At 40.9% G+C, this 26,602-nt stretch overlaps 1 long non-coding RNA gene across 1 annotated transcript in view; it reads right to left on the bottom strand.

The window, feature by feature from the left end:
• The window catches only part of LOC114673561 (uncharacterized), a 617,687-nt gene that overhangs the window by 456,076 nt on the left and 135,009 nt on the right, over positions 1 to 26,602 (bottom strand). The gene's annotated exons all lie outside the window — the stretch shown is intronic.

Raw genomic sequence — 26,602 nt, forward strand, 5'->3', positions numbered from 1 at the left:
CTGTACACGTCTCTGTGAGTCTGTGTATACAAAAGGAGAACGGAAAGGGGAAAGAGAGGGAGGAAGGATCAGAGAAACCTTGAGGAGCCTGGAAGATGGACCATTTTTGGAGGAGACTTGTGTTCTATGACTCAGACAGGGGAGGAATCAGGATGATTTTCAAAGGTATTATTTCTGAGACTTAGCTTATGTTCAGTCTACTGAATTCCATGGCTGGAGCAAACAAACAATGAAATCGGCTCAGGATAACAATGAAATGGTAACACAAATGCATGGTTTTGTTTGTTTGTTTGTTTGTTTTAAAAAAGAAAATTCATCAATCTCATCAAGGCGCCTGGAGCCTGAAAAGGAAGAAGAGAACATATATGTTTGAAATGAGGAAAATCATGCACAACCATTCCTAGGACACCATTCACTAAGTGTCAGGAACTAGACGCATTCCTGAGCTCCTAATATTGAGTGGGTACAATCTCATGACATGAGGGTGGAGAAGCGATTCTGATTTCCAGTGCATAATGGGGTGTCAGGAGTCCTTAGAAAGCAGATTCTTGCTTACAAAAAAAATCGAATTTTGGTTTATGTCTGCTAAGAACTTACCTAGCTCCTAACCACTGAAATGAAAAGGTGTATTTTGAAGTTATTTCTGAGAGTGGAAAAAGAAATGCTCCACTTTTGAGCCTTAAAATCATTTTAGGGCAGTAAAGGCCATCTACTTTAACAAAAGCAACCGCGTCCAACTATATCATTTATATTGAGTGGTGAAAATCATTGTAGGATCCACTATAGCATATCAGAATTACAAAGACTAAAACAAAACAAAACGTTTGCTCTTTTTACCTCAACTCAGAAATTGCTGAAATTCATAACCATATTAGGAGAAAATAAACAGAATGGGCAAACTTTTCTCACAGGCAAAAGAGCCTTAAATTTACTCTGATTTTTAATTTCATTTAACATGTATTGCTATACTAAGGAAGCCCCTTCTGCATAAATAATAATCAGAAAAAGAGAAGGTCTTTGAAATGGGAGAGGACAGTCTAATGTTTTCACTGGTATATGCAACCACAAGTCCAGTTGTAAATATTTTCAGTGCTGTCTAGCCTGGAAAGGGGAGAATTATGTACTGGAATATGCAAGAGAAGGCTGGAAGTCCTTATGCAGATGTAAGTTGATTAAAATTAGCACTTCATGAAATTGCTTCTTTTTTTTTAGATGAAAAGTGATTCTAAGTGGGACACAGCTATAAAAGTAAAAAGTCCTCATTTTTCAATCTGTGCTAAAGGTTCTTTCCATGAGTGACCTTATTTGGTGCTTTAACATGAGATTATAATATGCAAGAACTTTTAAAGTCATTTTTCCTTTTTCTTGTTTCGGGTGTTATGAAAAACCACCACGATTATCTGGAGGCAGAGTAAGTAGCATGGTAGAAGGAGGATTCAGACCTCAAGCCTAGGACGAATAAATGCCACATAACTTTGGACAAACTACTTAACTTTGTAGCTATGGATTCTCCTTTACGTTTCCCTCATAAAGTGGCTGAGAGGAGTAGGTGAGAGCACTCCTGCTGAGCACCTTCTCAGTGTCTGGCACCATCCACATGGCTGTCAGTAGCTCTTACTATCATTATCAGTGTCCGTAAGTGGTGTCAGATTCAGTGCCAATGCTGCTACTCTTGGGGAGGAAAAGAAATTCTATCTTCTACTCATCTTAGGTTCTCCAACTGGTACCCTGCAAATTAGATTGACAATGAAATAGCAAGAGAAAAACAAACAGAGTTTAACATGAGCATCTTGCATATACATGGGAATACTCAGTGATGAGTAATTCAATAAAGGTGGTTAAGACTTGGGTGTATATAGTATCACAACAAATAAACAATAAATTTTAGAGAGACAAAGGAAAAAGACTGAATTTCTAGTGTAAGCTGGGCCTGATGGCTCATGCCTGTATCCTAGCACTTTGGGAGACTGAGGATGGAGAATCGCTTGATCCCAGGAGTTCAAGATCAGCATAGGCAACATAGAGAGACTTCATCTCTATTAAAAAAAAAAAAAAAACTAGGGCAACAAACTATAGGAAGGTAAATATATGAGGGAAGCTAATGGAAGATAAAGGCTAGTTAGTAAGGTTTGTTATGTAGATTCCCTGTGCAGTCAAACATCTGAAAGCTGACAAGCATCTAGAGTTGTCTCTGGTGATTAACTTCCTCCTTGGTAGAGAGGAGAAGGGAGACACCTGTACAAATTTACATCTTGCTTTTAGGAAAACTGGGGGAAGGCAGGGAGCTTTTCTTGTATCTGTTTCTTCTCAATTGCTTTCAGCTCAAAATAATCCTATGCCAAAGTGATATATTTGAGGGTGGCACATTCCTCCGTCCTTCATTATTCAATTCTGCAAACTTTGGTTGCACAACTGTGATATGCCAAATGCTACACAGGTGCCTACGAGGAGTTTATAATCTTGTAAGTACACAAATAACTTGAGTCCATTTGATTTGGGGGGAAAAAAAAAAAGAGGGAGGAGAAAAGAGGTTAATGTCAATTGAAATTGAAAATCCCCTTGGATTGCTGACTCAGATCCACTACTACCATGACACTGCAGAGGCTGCAACCTGGTGCTTCTGAAAATTATACTGAAAGATACAAAGGGCCCGTTTTTGTTGTTGTTGTTGATTCAGTTTGCTCTGTTGCCCAGGCTGGAGTGCAGTGGTGCCATCTCAGCTCACGGCAACCTCCGCCTCCCACCTTCAAGTAACTCTCTTGCCTCAGACTCCCTAGTAGCTGGGATTACAGGTGTGTGCCACCACACCCAACTAATGTTTGTATTTTAGTAGAGACGGGGTTTTACCGTGTTGGCCAGACCGGTCTTGAACTCCCAACCTCAGGCGATCCACCCACCTCGGCCTCCCAAATTGCTGGGAGTACAGGCATGAGACACCGCACCCAGCTATTTTAAGACTACTTTGTTCCATTAGTATTTCTAAGATAATATGCTCTTCTGAGAGATCTTTCTCGAGTTATCAAACTAAGTGGTTCACTACCCTACCAGTGTTGCCAATTACACCCAAGTATCTCCCATCATGTACTTGGGTTGCTTCTATTCAAGCCCTCAGTGCTGCTGACTCACCAACATCAAAAGAAGTACATGCTGCCTATCACTGACATTTCTTACCGACATACAAACTGGACCGAAGCACTGGCAATTAATATTTCCACTCTTGTCTACCTGACATATATATCATTAGTGGTACTTCAGCTGTAGAAATGAAATTAAACTATGGAAAAAATAGGGATTTTTAAGACCCAAATCAATGACAGGTGCACTTTACTTCCAGATATGCTTATAAAGAAGAGGGAAAGACTAAGGCATTGTGTACTTTTCAGTACATACTTTTAATTACTGTTTTTGTTTTGTTTTGTTTTTCTGAAACAGGTTGAGGCAGGAGTGAGAGAGCATTCATGTCACTGCATCACTTTAAGGTCCATAAAAGAATCTGACTGACTCATATGTGGAATCTAAAAAAGCAGAACTCAAAAAAGTAGAGGATAGAACAGTGGTTATTAGCGGCTGGTTGGGGCACAGGAAGGAAGAGGAAAAGGAGAGACCTTTGTGATCATTCCACAATGTATCGACAGGTTGAAACACTACATCATAACCCCCAAATACAGACCCCATCAGTTATCTTTTATCAACTAAAAATACAAGTTTAAAAAATTTTTAAACTCCACTAAAAAAAAAAAGCTCTTAAGAGAATCTGATGATTATTTTGTCATTTAAGTATTTTTGGCACTCAAAATTAATATAATCTGTAAATAAAAAAAATCACAAGTAATTAGTGTGAGCCCCAAGTCTCCTACAAGCTACAATCAAACCCAAACCTTACCAAACTTTTTTAGAACCATGGACAACAACAGTTGTCAGGCTTCTGAGCCCAAGCCAAGCCATCGCATCCCCTGTGACTTGCACATATACGTCCAGATGGCCTGAAGTAACTGAAGAATCACAAAAGAAGTGCAAATGCCCTGCCTCGCCTTAACCGATGACATTCCACCACGAAAGAAATGAAAACGGCCAGTCCTTGCCTTAAGCGATGATATTATCTTGTGAAATTCCTTTTCCTGGCTCATCCTGGCTCAAAAATCTCCCCCACTGAGCACCTTGTGACCCCCACTCCTGCCCGCCAGAGAACAATCTCCTTTGACTGTAATTTTCCTTTACCTACCCAAATCCTATAAAACGGCCCCACCCTTATCTCCCTTCGCTGACTCTTTTCAGACTCAGCCCGCCTGCACCCAGGTGAAATAAACAGCCGTGTTGCTCACACAAAGCCTGTTTGGTGGTCTCTTCACATGGACGCGCATGACAACAGTAACAAGTCCAAAGTTCTGCCTCAAGTGCCATCCAGGCCCACCCCTGGCTGTGAGGGCTTTCTCTCTCCTAAGTTTCCAAAACTCAGGAGAAATCCGGAGGACAGCATCGACTCCTTCTTCCTGTGTGACACTTTGGCACTCTCCTGTTACTCACAAAGCCAGTCCCCCAACAGATGAGATCTTTCCCCGTTTGGTGTCACAAAGCCAATACATAAAACCGAAAGTGAGTGTTAAGCAGTGCAGGCTTTATTTGCTGGCCATGGACTCGAGACGCAGGAGCAAGGCTCACAAGTCAACTTCTTGACTAAGGAGTGGGTTAAAATATAGGGTTTCTCTAATGAAGGGGTTGGACCTTAAAAGTGAAGGGAAGAGTATTCATGTCTTTCCAGAAATGGGTGGTGAACTTTCCGGAACCAGAGCGCCACCTTCCTGTCTGTCCTTTCATGGCTTCTTCCGGTTGTTGTCACGGCAATTATCAACAGTCATGGTGCTCATCTAGCATGGCAATGAGATTGTAATGAAGCCTGAAGTCTTGCTGAAGTTGTTGGGTCAGCTATCTTGGTTCTAACCAGTCTCAACTGGCCTGGTTACAAAGGGAAATTTTTATCACAGGTGTCCTGTTTCTTAAGCAGAGTTAGGGCTGGTAGAAATTCATCAATGTCTCATCTCCTTCAGATGAGACTCAAATGTCACTTCCATGAATGCTTTCTGGGTCACCTTTCCTAAAAGGGCACATCTGCCACAGCCCTTATCTCCCACTGACAGAGAATACATCTGGTTTATCACCTACCTCCCCCACTAGAATATTAGGGCCATCAGAGAGTTTTGTATGTTTTGTTCATGGCTATACAGCCAGGGCCATACTAGTGCAGTGCCTGGTACATAATAAATGTCAAATATTTGTGTTGAATGCAGGAAAGATACCTTTCCCTCCTGAATGTGGAAATCTACAAGTCCATGAAGTTCCCTGGAGCCTACTACAAGAGCAACTTATATTAACAAAATTAACAAAAACTTGAAAATAAGGTACAATAGTCCCCACTTACCTAAGTTTCACTTTCTACAGTTTCAATTATCTGGGATCAACCACAGTCTGAAAATATTAAATGGAAGATTTCAGAAATAAACAATGTATATGTTTTAAATTGCATGCCATCCTAAGAAGTATAATTTAAGTCTTGCGCTCTCCTACTGCATCCCACTCAGGATGGGAATTGTCCCTTTGTCCAGCAGATCCACACTATATTTCCCGCCCATTAGTCACTTTGTCACTTGGTGATCAGATCATGTCATTGTACCACAGTGTTTGTGGTCAAGTAACATTTATTTTACTTCATAATGGCCCCAAAGCACAAGTGTAGTGATGCTGGCATATAATAATTATTCTATTTTATTATTAGTTATTGTTGTTAATCTCCTGCCTCCTATGCCTAATTCATAGATTAAGCTTTATCATAGGTATGTAGCATAGGAAAAATAAATAGCGTATGTAAGGTTTAGTACTACCTACAGTTTCAGACATCGACTGGGGGCCTTGCAACATATTCCGCTGTGGATAAGAAGGATTACTATAAAAGGATGGCTGCCCGTCTTAATTCAATGGCATATTGAATCATTGGCCTGATATGCCCATGCAGGGATTATTTAGTTCTTCAAGAGAATGAATCCTTGAATCTTTTTTTGTCATACTATGTACTACTGATTAGGGCCTAGACTCTGTGAAGTTACATAGTAACTTGGAGATTTTTGTCCGATAGAGATGAAATGAATTATGTGCAGAATTTAAAAAAACCAAAGGTTATATTTTTATTGTGCTATCAGACATAAATCAGTTTCTATCTAACCTAGTAACCTTATTCCAACGTTCTGTCTTCATTGCCTTTAAATACTCAGTACCTCAAAAGCATTTTGAGCTGGCTTTATCACCCTGCTGGTTCCTTCACCATGACTTAAATAAATCTTTCATGCGTGCTCATTTTATATTTGTATGACAATCAAGTTAATATTTTGACAGCTTAGAGGTGTTCCCCATCAATATGTCCAAATGGATGATACAGATTGCGTCAGAGGTAGATCTGGTTTGTTCATCTTTTGTTTATTTGTCAGACTATTGGTTAGCTCAAATCAACGTTAAGATGTTCCCACTGGAAAGGGGAACCGCTCTTTGAGATCTGAGACTGTCAGTTGTGATTCTAAGTTCACCTTTAACCTCTGGCTGATGCTGTAGAACTGAAACAGCGACCTCTCAGTCCAGATAACTTGTAACCCTTTTTCTCTTGTTATGCGAGCTTGAAATATTGAACGACACCTGGAATGTATTAATAAAATAGACTATAAAGTCTCACAAAGAAGCTCTGTTCTGATTGTTTTATAGAGAATAATAAATCTTTCCATAAATCTAATATTCCCAGAATGCCTAGAAAAAAACTAAAGTTCTAATACCTCAAATATGCTTTGCCCACATCCCCAACAAACGAACAAATGAAAATCAGAAACTGCTGTTTCACAAACATTATTATAAGAGAATCCAGGTTTATGTAATCAGAGTGACTTTTTAGACATATTAAACTTGTTTAATCACTTTGGTTTAAAAACAGCTATTTGTCTTCTGTCTGACTTTATCTATGTAGAATATAATACAACAAAACTTATCACAATAAATCTTTGTTTTCTCTTGAATACACTGTTTAATCTGAATTCCTCAAAACTCTTATGCTATTTTACTAATCAGACAAACCAACATACTTTCACAAAGTTTTGAATTATGAAAAATACAAAATTATTTATTCAATTAAGCATGGTTATATTCCGATCATTTTTTACATCAACAGTGATTATGGTCTATAGTGCATCAGTTTTCACATAATTTTCAAGATCCTTAGTTAACATGAGGAACATAGATTATTATTAACTTGAGTTAATGAATAATCTTTGGATATCTGGATAATTTCTACCAGGAGAATACTAAAACATTGGTCAGCAAACATAATTTTTCACATATCTATGAATACACATGTCTATAGGTATGTGAATATGTATATACACAAACATATATGTATTCGGACTGTTCCAACAATTGACCTTTCCCTCATATTTCTCTCTGTCTCTCTCTCTCTCCCCACTCTCCCTGGGCCTCCCTATTCCCTGAGACACAACAATATTGAAATTGGGCCAATTAAGAGCCCTACAATGGCCTCTAAGTATTCAAGTTAAAGGAAGATTTGCACGTCTCTCACTTTAAGTCAAATGCTGGAAGCGATTAAGCTTGGTAACAAAGACATGTCAAAAGCTGAGACAGGCTAAAAGCTAGGCTTCTTACACCAATTAGCCAAGTTATGAAGACATAGAAAAAGTTCTTAAAGGAAATTAAAAGTGCTACTCCAGCAAACAAGCAAATGATGAAAAAGCAAAACAGCCATATTGCTGTTAGGGAGAAAAGTTTAAGGAGTCTGGATAGATCAAACCAACCACAACATTCCCTTAAGTCAAAGCCTAATTCAGAGCAAGGTCCTAACTCTCTATAATTTTGTGAAGGCTGAGAGGGGTGAGGAAGCTGCAGAAGAAGTTTAGAAACTAGCAGAGACAGGCTCATGAGTTTAAGGAAAGAAGCCACCTTTGTAGCAAAAAGATACAAGGTGAAGCACAAGTGCTAATGGAGAAGCTGCAGCTAGTCATGAGATGATATAGTTACAATAACTGATGAAGGTGGCTGCACTAAGTAACAGGCTTTTTTATTTTATTTTATTATTTGAGACAGAGTCTTGTTCTGTCGTCCAGACTGGAGTGCAATGGCGCAATCTCGGCTCACTGCAACCTCTGCCTCTCAGGTGCAAGCAATTCTCCTGCCTCACCACCCCCAATCTGAGTGGCTGGGATTACAGGTGCCCACCATCATGTCTGGCTAATTTTTGTGCTTTTAGTGGAGATGGGGTTTCAGCATGTTGGCCAGGCTGGTCTCAAGCTCCTGATTTCAAGTAATCTGCCCACCTTGGCCTCCTATAGTGCTGGGATTACAGGTGTGAGCCACTGCATCCAGTTTAATAACAGATTTTAAATATAGATGAAACAGCCTTCTATTGGAAGATGATGCCATCATCATAGAGAGGAGAAGTCAACGTTTGGCTTCAGAGCTTCAAAGGATAGGCTGACTCTCCTGTTAGGGACGGATGTAGCTGGTCACTTTAAGTTGAAGCCAATGCTCACTTATGATTCTGATAATCCTAGGAGTTATGCTACATCTACTCTTCCTGTGCTCTAAAAATGAAACAACAATCCCTGATAACCGCATATCTATTTACAAAATGGTCTACTGAATATTTTAAGCCCACCATTGAGACCTACTTCTCAGAAAAAGAGATCTCTTTCAAAATATTACTGCTCATTGACAATGCAACTGGTCATTTAAGAGCTTTGATGGATGTGTACAAGGAGAGTAACATTGTTTTCAATCTGCTAACACAGCATCCATTCTGTGGCCCATGGATCAACAATTCATTTCAGCCTTCATGTCTTATTGTTAAAGAAATACATTTCATAAGGTTTTAGCTGCCATAGATAGTGATTCTTATGGATCTGGGCCAAGTAAATTGAAAACCTTCTGGAAAGGAGTCACCATTCTAGATGCCATTATGAACATTTGTGATTTATAAGAGGAGGTCAAAATGACGATGATAACAGGAGTTTGAAAGAAGTTGATTCCAAACCCCTGGGTAACGTGGAGAGATTTCAAGACTTCAATGGAGGAAATCACTGCAGATGTGATGGAAACAGCAAGAGAACTAGAAGTGGAAGTAGAGCCTGAAGATGTGACGGAATTACTGCAATCTCATGGCAAAACTTAAAACAGATGAGGAGCTGCTTCTTATGGATGAGCAAGAAAGTAGTTTCTTGAGATGAAGACTACTCCTGGTGAAGATGCTGTGAACATTGTTGAAATGACAAGAAAAATGTTAGAATAGTTTGTAAACTTAGTTGATTAAGCAGCAGCAGGGTTTTAGAGGACTGACTTCAATTTTGTGTGAATAAAATGCTATCAAATGGCATCTCATGCCACAGAGAAATCTTTTGTAAAAGGAAGAGTCAATCAGTGCAGGAAACTTCATTGCTGTCTTCCTTTCAGACAGCAACAGCCACCCAACTCTGATCAGTCAGCAACTCTCAGCATCAAGGCAAGATCCTCCACCCGCAAAAAGATTACAACTTGCTGAAGGCTCAGATGATCATTAGCAATTTTTAGCAATGAAGTATTTTTAAATTAAGATATGTATATTGTTTTTATACACAATGCTATTGCACCCTTCATAAACTACAATCTTGTGTAGGCATAACTTTTATATGCACTGGGAAACCAAAAAAATTCATGTGACTCTCTTTATTGCTATAGTCACTTTATTGTGGTGGTCTGAAACCAAACCTATAATGTCTCCAAGACATGTCTGTATTCCCTGAAGGCAAAATTGAAAACTCTGTGTTAATGAAGACATCATTTTTGCCATTTTAAAAATGTGATAAAATGATACATGTGATTATACAAAATCATATTGGGCGTCTTCTGCTGACTTTCTAAAATTTGAGCATTTTAGAAAGCGAACAGAACACTTACTTAGTTAAAAGTTAACTAAAGTAAGTAACTTGCTGAGCTTTCAGTAAGTCCTAATCTTGCAGGTGGAGGATCTTGCCTTGACGCTGACGGCTGCCGACTGATCAGGGTGGTGGTGGCTGAATGTTGGGGTGGCTGTGGCTGTCTGAAAGTAAGACAGCAATGAAGTTTGCTTACTTTACTTACTTGAGTTAAAAGTTAAAGTTAATGGCCAGGTGCGGTGGCTCACACCTGTAATCCCAGCCCTTTGGGAGGCTGAGACAGGCAGATAACCTGAGGTCGGAAGTTCAAGACCAGCCTGACCAACATGGAGAAACCCCATTTCTACTAAAAACACAAAATTAGCCAGGCATGGTGGTGAAAGCCTGTAATCCTAGCAACTCAGGAGGATGAGGTAGGAGAATCGCTTGAACCCGGGAGGTGGAGGTTACGGGGAGCCGATATCACGCCATTGCACTCCAGCCTGGGCAACAAGAGCGAGGTTTCATCTCAAAAAAAAAAAAAAAGTTAAAATTAATATGTGTGATTAAGACTGCTAGAAAAAGAGTGGCAGAGAAATATAACTTTGGATAAAAGGTAACGGAGTGTTTACGAAGAAAAAAAAAAGAAAGAATTTTGTCCTAAAATTAAGTATCTTACTCCAGAACATGAACAAAGATTGTGAAGATTAAAACTTGAATAGATACATACAATTGTAGAAGAATGTGCAAAATGATTTTGTTGCCTTGCTTTATAATAAATACTAATAATTAATGTAAAAATAAGCATGACACATGTTAAAACTTTGGCAAAGTTGGCTTAGTTTTGATTCAAGAATTCCTAAATTTAAAAAAAAACAGAAAGAGTTCTGTGACTCTTCTACAGCCAAATACAATGTTAATATGAAATTAGAATTTGGTCTTCTTTCCATTAAAGTTGATCATGGAGTATTTTGTCTGCTCTTAACAAGCGGTAAGAAGGGTTACTCTGTAATCTTCTCAGGTAGCAGAGATTCCATGTGTCACTAGAATCATTTTCTTTCCTTTGGCTGAGTTAGTAATATCCTCAATTTAAAAAAAAAAGAATGTCATGATAACTTCTTCTGCATTTACTTTAATATATTTCATTGTCACTTTGATTAATGCATAGCCCAGCTAAAACTATTCATGTACTGTGACATCTATGATTCTCTTTTAGTAAATTTCCTCTGATAGCTCTTTTGATTTTTGTCTCTTCAAGATCAGATTCTAAAATTGAGGGGGAAAAAAATTTCAAGATGTCTTTTATACCTAAACGACCTCTGGGATTTTTCCTGAGGGGTTCTGAGAGATTGCAAATATTTGTGGTTTTTATAAATTTATGCATTCGTTTCCTATTGCTGCTTTTGCACATTACCACAAAGTTAGTGGCTTAAAACAACACAAATTTTATTGTCTTCCAGTCCTGGAAGTCAGAAGTCAGGAATGTTTCAATATGCTAAAATCAAGGTGTTGGCGAGGCTGGGTCCTTCTGCAGGATCCGAGGGGATAATTCATATTCTTGCCTTTACCAGCTTCTAGTGGCTGTCTGTACTCCTTGGATTGTGGACACTTCCTCCATCTCCAAAGTAAATCACTCCAATCTCTGCTTCCATTATCCCACCACATTCTCCTCTCTTATATTTTACATAATCCTCATATTAAGAGGTTTTATACTGGCCCACCTCAATAATCCAGGATAATTTCCATCTCAAGATCCTGAGCTTAATCATACACCTGCAATATCCCTTTGGCCATATAAACTAACACATCCATACATTCTGGGTATTAGGATGTGAAGATCTTTGGTGGACCCATGATTTCGCCTACCACATCTTATCAAAAGAGAAGTGGCAGAAATAATGAGAAATTCTAATAAACTCCTTATTTCTTAAGTAGCTCCACATCATGGCAAAAGCTGTCAAGAAAAGTTGCTAAATAAAGGAGAAACTCAGTCTTCCGTAGGTTAATGTTCTACAAATAAACCATTATTAATATAAATATATTTTATAGATTGTACATTTTTGCAAAACAGATTGAAGACTCTGAAGATTTGTCAGTGCCTTTGCTATCCACAGTATGTTCTTATGCCGAGAGAAAACATCGGTCAAACACTTAAGAAAGAATGGTGGGCTGGGCGTGGTGGCTCACACCTGCAATCCCAGGACTTTGGGATTTGCTGAGGCAGGTGGGTCACTGAGGTCGGGAGTTCTAAACCAGGCTGGCCAACATGGCAAAAACCCATCTCTACTAAAAATACAAAAATTAGTGGCCAGGCATGGTGGCTCACACCTGTAATCTCGGTACTTTGGGAGGCTGAGGAGGGCAGATCAGAGATCAAGAGATTGAGACCATCCTGACCAACATGGTGAAACCCCATCTCTACTAAAAATATAAAAATTAGCTGGGTGTGGTGGTGCACGCCTGTAGTCCCAGCTACTCTGGAGGCTGAGGCAGGAGAAGCATTTGAATCCAGGAGGTGGAGGTTGTAGTGAGCCAAGATTATACCACTGCACTCCATCCTGGCAACAGAACGAGACTCCATTTAAAAAATTAATAAATAAAAATAAATTAGTGGGGCATGGTGGTGGATGCCTGCAGTCCTAGCTACTCAGGAGACTGAGGCAGGAGGATGGCTTGAACATGGGAGAGGTGGCAGTGAGCTGAGATCGCTTGGCTGTCATTTAGTCTTATCATCAAGAGATGATTTCCACTTTTCTGACTTCCTCACCTGAAAGCTTATAAGCCTCAAGATAGAAAATAGGTCTTTGGGCCAGGCGCGGTGGCTCATGCCTGTAATCCCAGCACTTTGGATGCCGAGGCGGGTGGATCACCGGAGGTCAGAAGTTCGAGACCAGCCTGACCAACATGGTGAAACCCTGTCTCTACTAAAAAATTAGCTGGGCATGGTGGCGTGCACCTATAATCCCAGCTACCTGGGAAGCTGAGGCAGGAGAATCGCTTGTACCTGGGAGGCGGAGGTTGCAGTGAGTAGAGAGTGTGCCATTGCACTCAAGCCCGGGGAACTAGAGTGAAACTCCACCTCCCCCCCCCACCACCAAAAAAAAAAAGGAAAAGAAAATAGATCTTTGACAAAAACAGTCTTAGAGCCTGATGGAATGAACTAAACCAGGTACTCATAACTACTGATATTTTAAGAAATCAACTCATGAGTACAGGCTTTGGAGCCAACTCAACATTACTTAGGCAATCATGAAGCTGTACTAGAGAACTCAATCAGGATATCAAGGGTGCTTGTTAGTTCAGAAGCAGAGCACTTTCAGGAAAACTGTTCTGCAGACCTACAAGGCAGCAGAACAAGACATACGTGAGAGCGGGATGTGCTGAACTGATGAGGGAAATTTCACAGATTTCATTTCTTTGGAAATTCTTAGAATTATTCTTGATTCTCTACTGGTGCTTTAGGCTCTAAGGGTGGTGACAAGTCCACCATTAAAGAATAAGGATTGTTGGTCTGGCATGGTGGCTCATACCTGCAATACCAGCACTTTGGGAAGCTGAGGTGGGAGGATCACTGGAGTCCAGGAGATCAAGACCAGCTCAAGCAATATAGCCAGATCTTGTCTCTACCAAAATATAAAATAAAAATAATAAGGATTGTACTTCATATGTGGAACCAATGCCCACAAATTTTTCCTAAAAAATGGGCTGCTACCTGATCTGTGGCTTTCTAGTTCCTAGACTTAAGGGAAGTAGAGAGAGTTAGGAAGCTTAGCCCAGATTGTTGGGATGTGGAGGACGAAAGAAGCCAACCTAATTTATAGGTACTGCAGGTGACAATTGTAAGAAAAATCTCTTTGGGTTGGTTTTCTAGTGTCAGAATACAAGAACTAATAAGGCTGTTTTGTTTAATCTTTAGAATAACAGAGGCTATTGAAAATGTCACCTGAGATTCTTTATGAAACTTCCAGACAGAAGTTAATTCTCTGGTCTTATAATTGTTCAGCACCATATACGTCTAGATTGGTTAACCACACTCAAAGAGGCTCATATGTTTAATTAAGACATCTTACTCAGCCTATGTAAATTAATCAAGCCAAAACAAAAAGTAGCCAGCCTCTCTTTTTTGTGATCCAAAATAATCCTTAGGAACAATTTATGATCACCCTTCAAAACTCCCCTGCCCTGTGTTAAAGGACAGTGTGTTGCTGCTTAAGGTAAAATCATAATTCATACCAATATAAAATGAACATATATTAAACATTTTATTTAAAGCTGAGTGTGGTGGCTCATGCCTGTAATCCCAACACTTTGGAAGGCTGAGGCTGGTGGAGGTCTTAAGGCCAGGAGTTTGAGACCAGCTTAGGCAACATGGCAAAACCCCATCTCTACTAAAAATACAAAAATTAGCCAGGCGTGGTGGTGGGCAACTGTAATCCCGGCTACTCAGGAGGTTGAGGCAGGAGAATCACTTGGACTTAGGAGGCGGAGGTTGCAGTGAGCCAAGATTGAGCCACTGCACTCCAGTCTGGGTGACAGAATGAGGCTCTGTCTCAAAAAAAAAAAAAAAAAATTATTCAATGTATTAATTAGAGAACCAGCAACATATGCCAATAGTGTCAAAAGAAAATTCAAAGAATTCCATCTATGTAGGCAAAAAGAATGCTGAGACTAAATTACAAATAGACACAAATTAGCTTCTAGAGGGTGGGGAATGAACAGAAAATCAATTATCTCTCTACTAGACACAACTCATTTGCATGTTTATGAATCAGAGTCATTTCCATTGCTAGTTTTCAACAACTAACAGAGTTGAAAATAGCTCAAAGCCAATAAAAGGTAGAGAGATACCCCAGGAAGGTGCATTAGATAGAATACTTGATCACTATTTATTTAGCCCAATTCCAAGTCTTCCACAATCTGTTCCAACATCTATGATATACAATTTCTATCTTCTCAACTCTTTCTGTAGAGGGCTTCTAAGCACATCTTATGAAGTTTGGATTTCTCCTCCCTTCCGTCTAAGCAGATTACTTAAACCACTTTAGTGCTAAGACACCCTGATAGGGGTACATCTTTCCCACTAGTTTCTTCACAGATGAGCATGGTTTCCCCAGGAATGCTTCTGAAGTCTCATTTACTCCTCCCAAGGGGTTCCAGTTTACCAGCTCCTTGAAGACCCCGAGTCTCAAAAAGAAAATACTGCATTGACATGAAATTGTTATAGACCACCGGTTCTTGGGCTCTCAATGCAATAGAAATTGAAATGAAGGCAAAAGAGTTTTCCCAGACAAGGCTTCACTGGAACTTGTGCCTGGGCATAAGGGAGGCAGCACAAGAGAGAGAGAGAATTCCCTGATTTGACTCTCCGACAAGAGCCAGTTGGGATTTTTTATTAGGCAAAGTGTGGGAATTGACATCAGGGGAAGGGTATACTGGCTGGGCTGGGCAAAGCACAGGACAGGTAGAAGATGCAGGTCAGCAGATCTGGTTGCCATGGTTATCTTGAGTAACAGGCCACCTGGTGGTCTGGCTGGAAGCAACAAGGCTATAAATTAATTGTTGAAACCCTGTCTCTACTAAAAATACAAAAATTAGCCAGGTGTGGTGGCACATGCCTGTTATCCCATCTACTCCAGCGGCTGAGGCATGAGAATCACTTGAACCCAGGAGGCAAAGGTTGCAGTGAGCCAAGATCGCACCACTGCATTCTAGCTTGGGCAACAGAGCAAGACCCTGTCTCAAAATAATAGTAGTTATTATTATTATTATTATTATTATTGAACATTCCTTCTCAAGATAGGACACTCCACAACGTTGGTTCAAAATTTTGGACCTTGGCTGGGCATGATGGCTCATGCCTGTAATCCCAGCACTTTGGGAGGCCAAAGTGGGTGGATTACTTGAGATCAGGAGTTTGAGACAAGCCTGGCCAACATGGTGAAACCCCGTCTCTACAAAATGCAAAATAATTAGCTGGACTTGGGGGTGAGCGCCTGTAATCCCAGCTGCTTGGGAGGCTGAGGCAGGAGAATTGCTTGAACCCGGGAAACAGAGGTTGCAGTGAGCTGAGATCGCATCACTGCACTCCAGCCTGGGCAACAGAGCAAGATTCTGCCACCAAAAAAAAAAAAAAAAAAATTGGATCCCCTAAGGCCCATTCCTGGAATTTTTTTTAAGTAAAAGTTATGATTAAACATTATGAGAGCACAGAGGAACAATGTAGAATGGTTATTTTCTTTGTATGACCAAAGCCTCAGGATTAGCAGGTGTGATGTCAGCGAGGTAGTGGTGTGGGTTTTGTGATCAGTGGGAATGCTTGAAAGAATTCTCTAGTGGAGGTGAGCTGAAGCAACACCCTGTTCCTACTCTGTCTCAGAATAACAAGTCTCTTAATCAGGTCTGAAAGGCAGCTCCTGTCTTCCACTGCGAAAAAGAACACAATTTAGTGTTACTGTTAATAATTTAGCCCCATCCAACCAGCTATCCAATTAAACAAGCATCTCTGGGGCTGGGCCACTCAAAGGTACCTGGTTTGCAAAATCTGAATGGACAAAGTCCTTGCTGTTCAGGAAACTGGCCTTTTCTCCAGGATCTCCCTAGAAGGAGAATCTTTACCTCTGTGCCACATCTCTGTCCTATCCTAAGGCACTTCCTTTTGTTCTCTATGAGCTATTTTAAAAGCTACCTTCTATTTCAATGATGTTAGGCTCTGGAGGCAAGGTTTGCTATCAGCTGAAGTCATCTTAAATCCCTTAAAGTCTTCACTGAGGCATATGCAAATATATGCAAATGAGATGCTCCATGGACTAATTAAAATAAAATCTAATAGCCTTAAATAGGCATCAAATAATGGTCCTAGGAGAGGCAATTAATTCTATTGTTTACAACCACTCCCTTTGTTAGCTGGTTTTTTTCCCCAAATGAAGAGGCAAATCATTTCCTTAGCTTCTCTACCAGAAAGACAAAAATCATGGCATTTATTATCCGCCTCATTGTTGTCTGTAACATAGCCAAACAACTGCTATTAACAAGAGGAAAAATAGTTCAAAAATGGGGCCACAACTTATGAGGCTTCTGAGTCTGGCCACTGCCCACCCCATGAGCCTCATCATATCCCCTAAGCCCTTGCCACAACTCCAAGCAACTTCTGCACCGAATTTCCTTCAGTTTCACAACCCTACCAAGGCTGATTCCTCTTTCAGGAGTGACATGCTGTTCCCTCTGCCAGAGAGAAGGCCACAGTGTCACCCTCAGGAGCACACAACCCCAGTAGGGAAGGAGACAAGCAAGCAGATGACTATACAATCCCGGGCCATGAGCACAGGGATGAAAACATGGGTAGAACACATTAGGCAGCTTAGGAGCATCTGTGGCCCAAGGCAGAGGGGTCAAAGAAGAGTCTGAAAGAGGTTACACTTGAGCTGAGGACTGAGAGAAGAATAGAAGGCTAGTCCTGGTGATATGGACAGGAGGCAGGGAAATACTAGGTAGAAAAGGGTGTGGTCCCTGGTGAGGGCTCCACCCTCAAGCCTAGATCCACGGCACGAAGTAAGAACATGCATTCATGTTTTCCCACCCAAATATTGCCTGGCCCACCGTGCCCCATATCTTGTACCCATAAAACCCCCAGTTTCCACTGGCAAAAGGGCAGCAGAACAACAGAGTAGCAGAGTAGTGTAGCAGAGCAGTAGAAAAGAGAAGCGTCTAAAGGTCAAGAGAAGCAGCAGCTGGACATCAGACACTATTGTTGGAGATGAGTTCAGCTGGGAATGATCAGAGAGGAGTTCCCCAGAGAGGGGAAGGCCACCCTCCCACTCCATCCCCTTTCCAGCTCCTCATCCTGCTGAGAGCCACTTCTACCCTCAGTAAAGTCCTGCGCATTCATCACCCTCAAATTTGTTCATGTGACCTCATTCTTCCTGGATGTTGGACAAGGACCTGGGTGTGGGTGCAAAAGGCTGTCACACTGACCCTCTACTGAGCTGTTTAACACTTAAGCCATCCACGGATGACAAAGCTAAAGGAGCACACTGTAACACACACCCTCTGGGGCTCCTGGGATCACGGGCAACCCCTAGACACTGCCACGGGGCCACAGAGTTCCACTCCTGCCAGCACCCAGAAGCACTCATCCCAGCCTCTGTACCTGCTCACCTGCATGCTCCCCCTCTCGCAAAGGGTTTGAGAGCTGCAGGCTAAGTAAACGAGCCACCCCTTCACAAGTCCCACACAGGGGTAAAGGGAATTATCCCATTTTACTGGCAGAGTTTTAAAATATATAATTTTATCAGTTGTATTTGAGGGAAATACTAGGAGTTGTGTCACTGGTAAACTAAGTTCTTTCCCTACTTTGTGTGGGTTGCAAATAAAGAATATCCAATTGGAACAAAAGGCAAGCAGGTTTTATTTCTGTTCAGAAATGGAGAAGGAGTGAACTTCCACTCTAAAGACCCCTACTCCAATAGAAGGCATGCGTTTTTTAAGGGCTGGATATAGGGATAGCAGAAAAGTGTTAGCATGTCCAGGGCAGGGTGCCAGCCATACAGGCTCAATTCATAAACATGTATCTTCATGCAACCCATGTATATAAAATGGTGGAGATTTTCATTTTGGAGAGGGAATTTCAGCATTACAATGATATGATAATGATCCAAAGGCAACTAGAGGTCATCTATTCCAGTTTGGGTTGGTTTGGGGGGTCTTATCTCCCTCTGGTATCCAGTTAGGGGTCATGAAGCCTTGGCACCATCCCGGGTCATCTGGTTTCTTTAAGCAGCTGTGCCTATAAATAAATAAGGGACTAAAGGAAAACAGTATGAAAAAGAACTTTCCCAGCTATTTCATCAGGGCTGCCCTGGTGAAACAAAGCGTAAGGCCAGGAGAGATAAGAAATTAGCCTCGAGAGGTGGAGAGGCAGGCCCTGGAGGACTGAATTTGTCATGGTAAGGAGCTTGCACTTGGTCCATTGTGGGAAATGGAGCCATTAGTGGGTGAGTAATAGGATACACTTTTCATCTGGCATCAAGATCTCCCATCTGCATCTCCACAAAAGGGGAAAAGAGGGCAAAGACTAAAGGGAGTAGCTCCATCCCCTGGTGATGTCTAATCAGCCTCACCTGCCTTTAGCAAGAATCCAGGTCAGTCAACTTAGCAAGAATTTCCCTTCCCCCTGAAATTTCCTCTTAGTAATTGTCAGTCCACTGACCCCTCATCCTGTTCCTTGGCTATAAATTCCATATTCCCCTGCTGTATTTGGAATTAAGCCCAGTTCTATACTGAGGTCTCTTGTTCCCTACTACTATGGCCCTGAATAAAATCTGTTTTCTACTACTTTAAGAACTATCAAGCTCTATTTTGCCTTTGACATAACCCAATCCCACAGTTAGTCAGTGGCTGATATGGTTTGGCTGCGTCTCCACCAAAATCTCGCCTTGGATTGTAATAATCCCCACATGTCAAGGGCGGGCCAAGTGGAGATAATTGAATCATGGGGGCAGTTTCTCCCATGCTGTTCTCTTGTTAATGAATACGTCTCACGAGATCTCATGGTTTTATAAATGGGAGTTCCCCTGTACAAGTGGTCTTGCCTACTGCCATGTAAGAAGTGACTTTTCACCTTATTCACTTTCTGCCATGATTGTAAGTCCTCCCCACAAGGGAACTGTAAGTCCATTAAATCTCTTTCCTTTATAAATTACCCAGTCTCAGATATGTCTTTATCAGCAGCATGAGAACAGACTAATACAGTAAATTGGTACCGGGTAGTGGGGCTCTGCTGTAAAGATACCCAAAAATGTGGAATCAACTTTGGAACTGGGTAACAGGCAGTTACCCAGTACTTCCAACGGGTAAGTATGTGGGAGGGCTCAGAAGAAGACTGAAAAATGTGGGAAGGTTTGGAACTTCCTAGAGACTTTGGAGGGCTCAAAATACAGGAAGATGTGGGAAAGTTTGGAACTTCCCAGAGATTTGTTGAATGGCTTTTACCAACATGCTGATAGTGATATAAACAATAAAGTCCAGGTTGAGGTGGTCTCAGATGGAGATGGGGAACGTGTTGGGAACTGGAGTAAAGGTCACTCTTGTTATGCAAAGAGACTGGCAGCTTTTTGCCCCTGCCCCAGACATCTGTAGAACTTTGAACTTGAGAGAGATGATTTAGGGTATCTGGAGGAAGAAATTTCTAAGCAGCGAAGTTCAAAAGGAAGCACAGCATAAAAGTTTGGAAAATTTACAGCTTGATGATGTGATAGAAAAGAAAAACCCATTTTCAGGGAAGAAATTCAAGTTTGCTGCAGAAATTTGCATAAGTAATGAGGAACTGAATGTTAATGACCAAGACAATGGGAAAAATGTCTCCAGGGCATGTCAGAGACCTTCACAGCAACCCCTCCCATCATAGGCCCAGAGGCCTAGAAGGGAAAATTGGTTTCATGGACTGGGCCCAGGGCCCCCCTGCTGTGTGCAGCCTCAGACCTTGATACCCTGTGTCCCAGCTGCTCCAGCCATGGCTAAAAGGGGACAACATTAGAACTCAGGCCATTACTTCAGGTGCAAGCCCCAAGACTTGGCAGCTTCCATGTGGTGTTGGGCTTTCAGGTATGCAGAAGACAAGAATTGAGGTTTGGGAACCTCCACTTAGATTTCAGGGGATGTTTGGAAAAGTCTGCCTGGAGGAATAAAGCCCTCATGGAGAGCTCTGCTAGGGAAGTGCAGAAAAGAAATGTGTGGTTGGAGCGCCCACACAGAGTCCCCACTAGGGCACTCCCTAGTGGAGCTTTGAGAAGAGGACCACTGTTCTCCAGATCCCAGAATGGTACATCCAGTGATAGCTTGCACCACGCACTTGGAAAAGCTGCAGACACTCAATGCCAGCCCAGAAAGCAGCTAGCAGGGGGGATGTACCCTGCAAAGCCACTGGGGCAGAGCTATCCAAGACCATGGGAGCCCACCTCTTGCATCAGCGTGACCTAGATGTGAGATATAGTCAAAGGAGATCCTTTCAAAGCTTTAAGATTTGATTGCCCCACTGGATTTCAGACTTGCATGGGGCCTGTAGCCCTTTCGTTTTGGCCAATTTCCTCCATTTGGGATGGGTGTATTTACCCAATGCCAGTATCCCCATTGTATCTAGGAAGTACTTGCTTTTGATTTTACAGGCTCATAGGTAGAAGGGACGTGCCTTGTCCTAGATGAGACTTTGGACTGTGGACTTTTGGCTTAATGCTGAAATGAGTTAAGACTTTGGGGGACTGTTGGGAAGGCACAATTGGTTTTGAAATATGAAGACATGAGACTTGGAGGGTCAGGGATGGAATTACATGATTTGGCTGTGTCCCCACCCAAATCTCACCTTGAATTGTAATAATCCCCACATGTCAAGGACGGGCCAGATGGAGATAACTAAATAGTGGGAGCAGTTTCCCCTATACTGTTCTCCTAGTAGTAAATAAGTCTCATGATATCTGATTGTTTTATAAATGGGACTTCCCCTGCACAAGCTCTCTTGCCTGCTGTCATGTAAGATGTGCCTTTGCTTCTCATTCGCCTCCACCATGACTGTGAGGCTTCCCCCAGCATGTGGAACTATAAGTTAATTAAACCTCTTTCTTTTATAAATGACCCAGTCTTCAGTATGTTTTTATTAGCAGCATGAGAACAGACTAATGCAGTGGCAAAGCTGGAACTGGAATACCTTCTGGCTTTTGCTGCTGTAATCTTTCCACCACACTGCACCTCTGCTGGTCTCTCAACATTGCATTTGCTTGTAAATATTTAAACAGCCCTGGAAAGATCTACAGAACATCAGAGAAACCACACTTTAAACAATCCATTCTTAACCCCAAAGGTACATTAGAGCTAAAATCATAAAATTAATAGCTACTTCCTTACCCAGGATCAATATATTTCCTAGCTGAAATGAGTGATTGTTTTTGGACAGAACATAAGGGGCTCCAGAGGAGTGAGTGCAGCTAGAAAAGGTGTTGATGATAGAAAAGCAAAGCTAGGAAAGGTTAGAGAGCCTGCAATGCAACATGAGGGGCAGAGGCCAGCTTCAGCCAGGCTAATCCTTAAAACATGTGTGATGGCATGCCCCAGAAAGGGTTCATGGAAATGGGAAATTAGTACTTAAGACTAAGAACTCTGAGTCTCAAAACTTTCAGGGAACCCAGTTTCCTACTCCAGCACTTCTAGCTGTGTTCTGACACAGGATCAACAGCTTTATCAGATAATGTTTAATTGATTAACCTTATGTGATTGTCCCTGGACCAAAATAGGAATCCCCCACAAGGACCTGACATTCTAAAGAAAAACTTGGAATCAGAAGAGAAGGGGGATGCTCAAGCAATATGGCCTTAGTTTAGGAGTAAAGCCACATAATGTATATAGGCTATACAGATCCCTAAAACAAGTCAGCTTTATTCAAGTTATTTTATCATGAAATGAGAAAATCTTAAATTGCCATAATACAATGACTCTAAGCTAAAATGTCAAATTCTCTATGAGTGACTTGCATCTTCAGACTATGTCAAGAGCAAGTGTTCACTAAATGCATTTTTAGAAGCTTTTTTAATGTGGAAGTGAAATACCATATACACTATTTCCATGGTAACTATTTTCTTACTGAATGGAAATAGCATAATCAACATTTAAGAACTTCTATTTCCTGAAATGTTCATCTTATATGAATGTCAGTTGAATTCATAAGTTACAAGTAGTCTCCTTTTAATTAAAATTTTTAAAAATTTAGTATCTATGTATTGATATATTTTTTTGCTCTGTTGTTTATAAAATGTATTCCTGGACTACTTGAACATTTTGACATAATAACTTAGCATACCTGTTTTCCTCATAGTGTTGGGAATTTGGAGCTTTCAAATAGATAACTCAGTCACTATGTATCTTAGATGTGTTTGGTTAACACTACAAATAAATGCTTTCTCTGTATTAAAAGATAAGTTTCAGAAAAAGGTAAAATTACATCTTTCCTACAGATACAAAAATGAGTATGTGTTAAACATTTTTATTTTCTTCTGCCTGGGTGTGGTGGCTTACATCTATAATCCCAACAGTTTGGGAGGCTGAGGCAGGTAGATTGAGCCTAGGAGTTCCAGACCACGCCTGGCCAACATGGTGAAACCTTGTCTCTACAAAAAATACAGCAATTAGCCAGGCATGGTTGTGCGAGCCTATAGTCCCAGGAACTTGGGAGACTGAGGCAGGAGAATTGCTTGAGCCTGGGAAGCGGAGGTTGCAGTCAACCGAGATTGCACCACTGCACTCCAACCTGGGTGACAGAGTAAGACCCTGTCTCAAAAAAAATTTTTTTTCTTCAGTATTAGAGAACCAGATGTCCAAGTCTTGCTCCTTGACCAAACCTTAGTCAGGCTTCTCTGAGCCTCTTTTCCACTAGGTCTCAACTTTGATTTCCCATCCTTGCCAGATCTTTATAACCCAATTTTAGTGAAATTAGAATTCTTCTAAGTCAGTTTCAAGAGAATCCCAAGATATACTGGATAATCCTCGATCTCTGATCACCCTGGCCTGCCTTTAATAACATTCCTGTCAAGTTGGTTTTGCAAAAATCCTTCCGACCCTTGATGTCTCCTCTTAGTACATTTTCCATCCATTGGCCCCTCATGCTGTTCATTGACTATAAATCTCTGGCTGTCTTTACTGTATTCAGAGTTGAGCCTAATCCCTCTCCCCTATTGAGATAGTCTCCACATCTTTTGAAACAGTCCTGAATGAAGTCTTCTTTACTGTTTAACAAGTGTCAGAATAATGTTTTCTTTAGCACAGGCAGATGTTATAAATAGTTCAAATGAAAAGTTAAAAAAAGAAACTTATAAATAAAAAGGAATTGAATTTTAATGGGAATAAAACTTTTTGTTTTGTTTTCTGTTTGCTTATTTGTTTTACAAGGAACAGGGAAGTGTGCTGGAAACAATGGAGTCTGCATGTCTATCAGTTATCTACAGTTTATAAACCCATGCCAAATAGCTCAAAGGCAACAAACTGTTGTAGGAAAATACAAGTTCTTGTCACATAACTGGGATAATTTAGGCAGGCAGACACATTAGGGTGAGTAGAGTGGGGTTTATTGGGTGAAAAGGAAAAAAGGGGAAACAGGGACTCTCAGCAAAGTCAGAGTCCTGCTAACAGATTTGCCGCCCCACAGATTGAATCCCCAGTTACCACCAGAAACAAGAGAGGCCAGGCTCCTTCCCACTGCAAAGGGCATAAACTTCTCAAGGCTCTACCCCACCCTCCCAGTGCATAGGCCAGTTGAAGATTCTCCAGGGACCTTTCCCCTTATCTGCCTCTTGCATCTATCAAAACTAGAGTTGGCTGTAGCACAGCCTGGAAGGGTGTGCTATGGATAATACATTGCTTTCCACTGATGTATAATTTTTGTTTTGGAGTAGAGCATGTTAACCATATATAGCATGAGTCACATTATAAATTCTTTAAACATCAGCTTTGCAACCACACTATCCCAGAACTCAGAGTATGACTTCTCATAATTTGGATTTAGAAACAATTAATCATGACAAAGTAGGAAAAAAGTTGATATTTAACTCTCACAGGTCCTCAATGCAGTGTAATCTACACACCTTTGAGAAGACATGTCTAGTCATGGGCTGTCCTTACTCGCAAGATTGATTTAGTGAAGGCTGTAAAATTTCTCCCAATAAGGCCAAAAAAGATATAAAATATATTAGAATTTTTATTTTCAAAGAAAATACATTTTTTTTCAATTTTAAGAAAAATATATTGGAAACAAAATAGGAATCTAGTTAAATAAAAAGAAAGCTCTACGGAGATTAAGGAGTTCTTAACGTTACTTCATTGAAATTCTTATATAACTTTTATTGCATTTATTTCACACTGTCTTTTATACACTTTTTTGCACATATTTTTATCCTATTCTATTCAAGACATGGTCCCTCTACAGAACCTAGTACTTTTCCCATAATACATGTAGGCCAAATGATTGAAGATTGAATGAAATTCAATGAAGGGTTCTACCATGGTTTGAATGTTTGTCCTCTTCAAAACTCATGCTTACATCTAATTGCCATTGTAACAGTATTAAGAGTTGGGACCTTTGAGAAGTGATTAGCCCATGTAGGCTTAGCTCTTGTGGGTGGGATTAACGCAGGTATAAATGGGTGAGTTCAGCTCTCTCTCTTGCTCTCTCTCTGCCTCTCTCTTTCTCTTTTTACCCTTCTGCCATGTGATGTCTTCAACCATGTTAGACGCAGAATGAAAGCCCTTGCCAGCTACCAGCACGTTGATATTGTGCTTCCCAGTCTTCAGAACCGTGAGCCAATAGATTTCTGTTCATTATGAATGACTCTGTCTCACGTGTTCTGTTATAGCAGTACAATACAGACTAAGGCAGCTTTTCTATGGTATAAATGAAGTACCATTTCCCAGATATGCTGCTTTTTATTGCCCTAATTTAATTTAAAAAGTCATTTTAGATGGCATTACTATCATTTATTGAGCACTGATTATGTGCCAGGCCTTGTTCCAAGTGTTTAACATTCATTATCTCATTTAATCTCTGTAACAGCTGTATGGGCTTATTTCTCTCATTTTATCAAGATGTGACGGGAGTAAGTTTCACTATTGTGCAGGGCTACCCAAATATACACATGCATTTTGTCTTCTGTACCATCATCATCTTCCTGGGATTAAAGCCTATCCCCGCTATCCCCACCTGTTCCTAACCCATACATCTTGTGCCTTTACAAAGAAGGGTATCCACATGGGGCAGTTTGAATGGAGCTCCACAAAGTGTCAGGATGTACCTTCTGCTGGATGATCCCAGGTAATTTCAGGCAGCTGTGGAAGGAGAGCCTCACTCCTGATAAGGAAAAGGACACCTGACTGCTCAGTTCAAACATCATACAGTGGCCATTCCAATAGCATGTGGCCAGCAGGCAATGACTTGTCTTCATGGGGCTGGCAGGGGATGCTCAACAAGGTTCTCCTCCTTTTGGTCCACTGACCTCCTCCAAGGAGAGACCAGCCACCCCATTCTAGCACATTCTCCACATGGTCAACAAGATTCTCCTCCTTTTGGTCCACTGACCTCCTCCAAAGACAGACCACCCATCCCATTCTAGTACAACCAACATTCTTCTCATCTCCCTGGGGCAGGGCATAATGAGTCACCATCTCTTGTTTTTCTAATAAATTATTATGGTACAAACTTCTTTCTTGATTCTTAAGAGTTTTGGGGGTTTTTTTGTTTTGTTTTGGTTTTTGGTTTTTGGTTTTTTTTTGACTAAGCTCTTGTAAATGAAACATCTTAATTTCTGGAACTAGTGGTCTTCAAGGCCTGTTTAGGATTCAAAATCTATACACCCTTTCTAGTTTGTACATTTGTAAGAAATGAATTCAGATTCTCCTGAGAACATCTAGAGGTCTTTGAATTGCAGGGTGGCAATGATTTTCTATAAAGGGCCAGGTAGTAATGTGTTGGGATTCATAGGCCATACACAGCCTTTGTCACATAGTTGTGTTTTTTTGTTTTTAAACAACTCATGTTAAAGGGAGAGATCAGTTCAAGGCATTTGTTTGTTTACCTGTCTGAGTCCAAATAAATTAAGAATTTTATGCCTACTGAGAAGTAGGTATCTGGAGTGGTAAGTTTTCTA

The sequence above is a fragment of the Macaca mulatta genome, chromosome 17, assembly GCF_049350105.2.
Source record: "Macaca mulatta isolate MMU2019108-1 chromosome 17, T2T-MMU8v2.0, whole genome shotgun sequence".
Lineage (NCBI taxonomy): Eukaryota > Metazoa > Chordata > Mammalia > Primates > Cercopithecidae > Macaca > Macaca mulatta.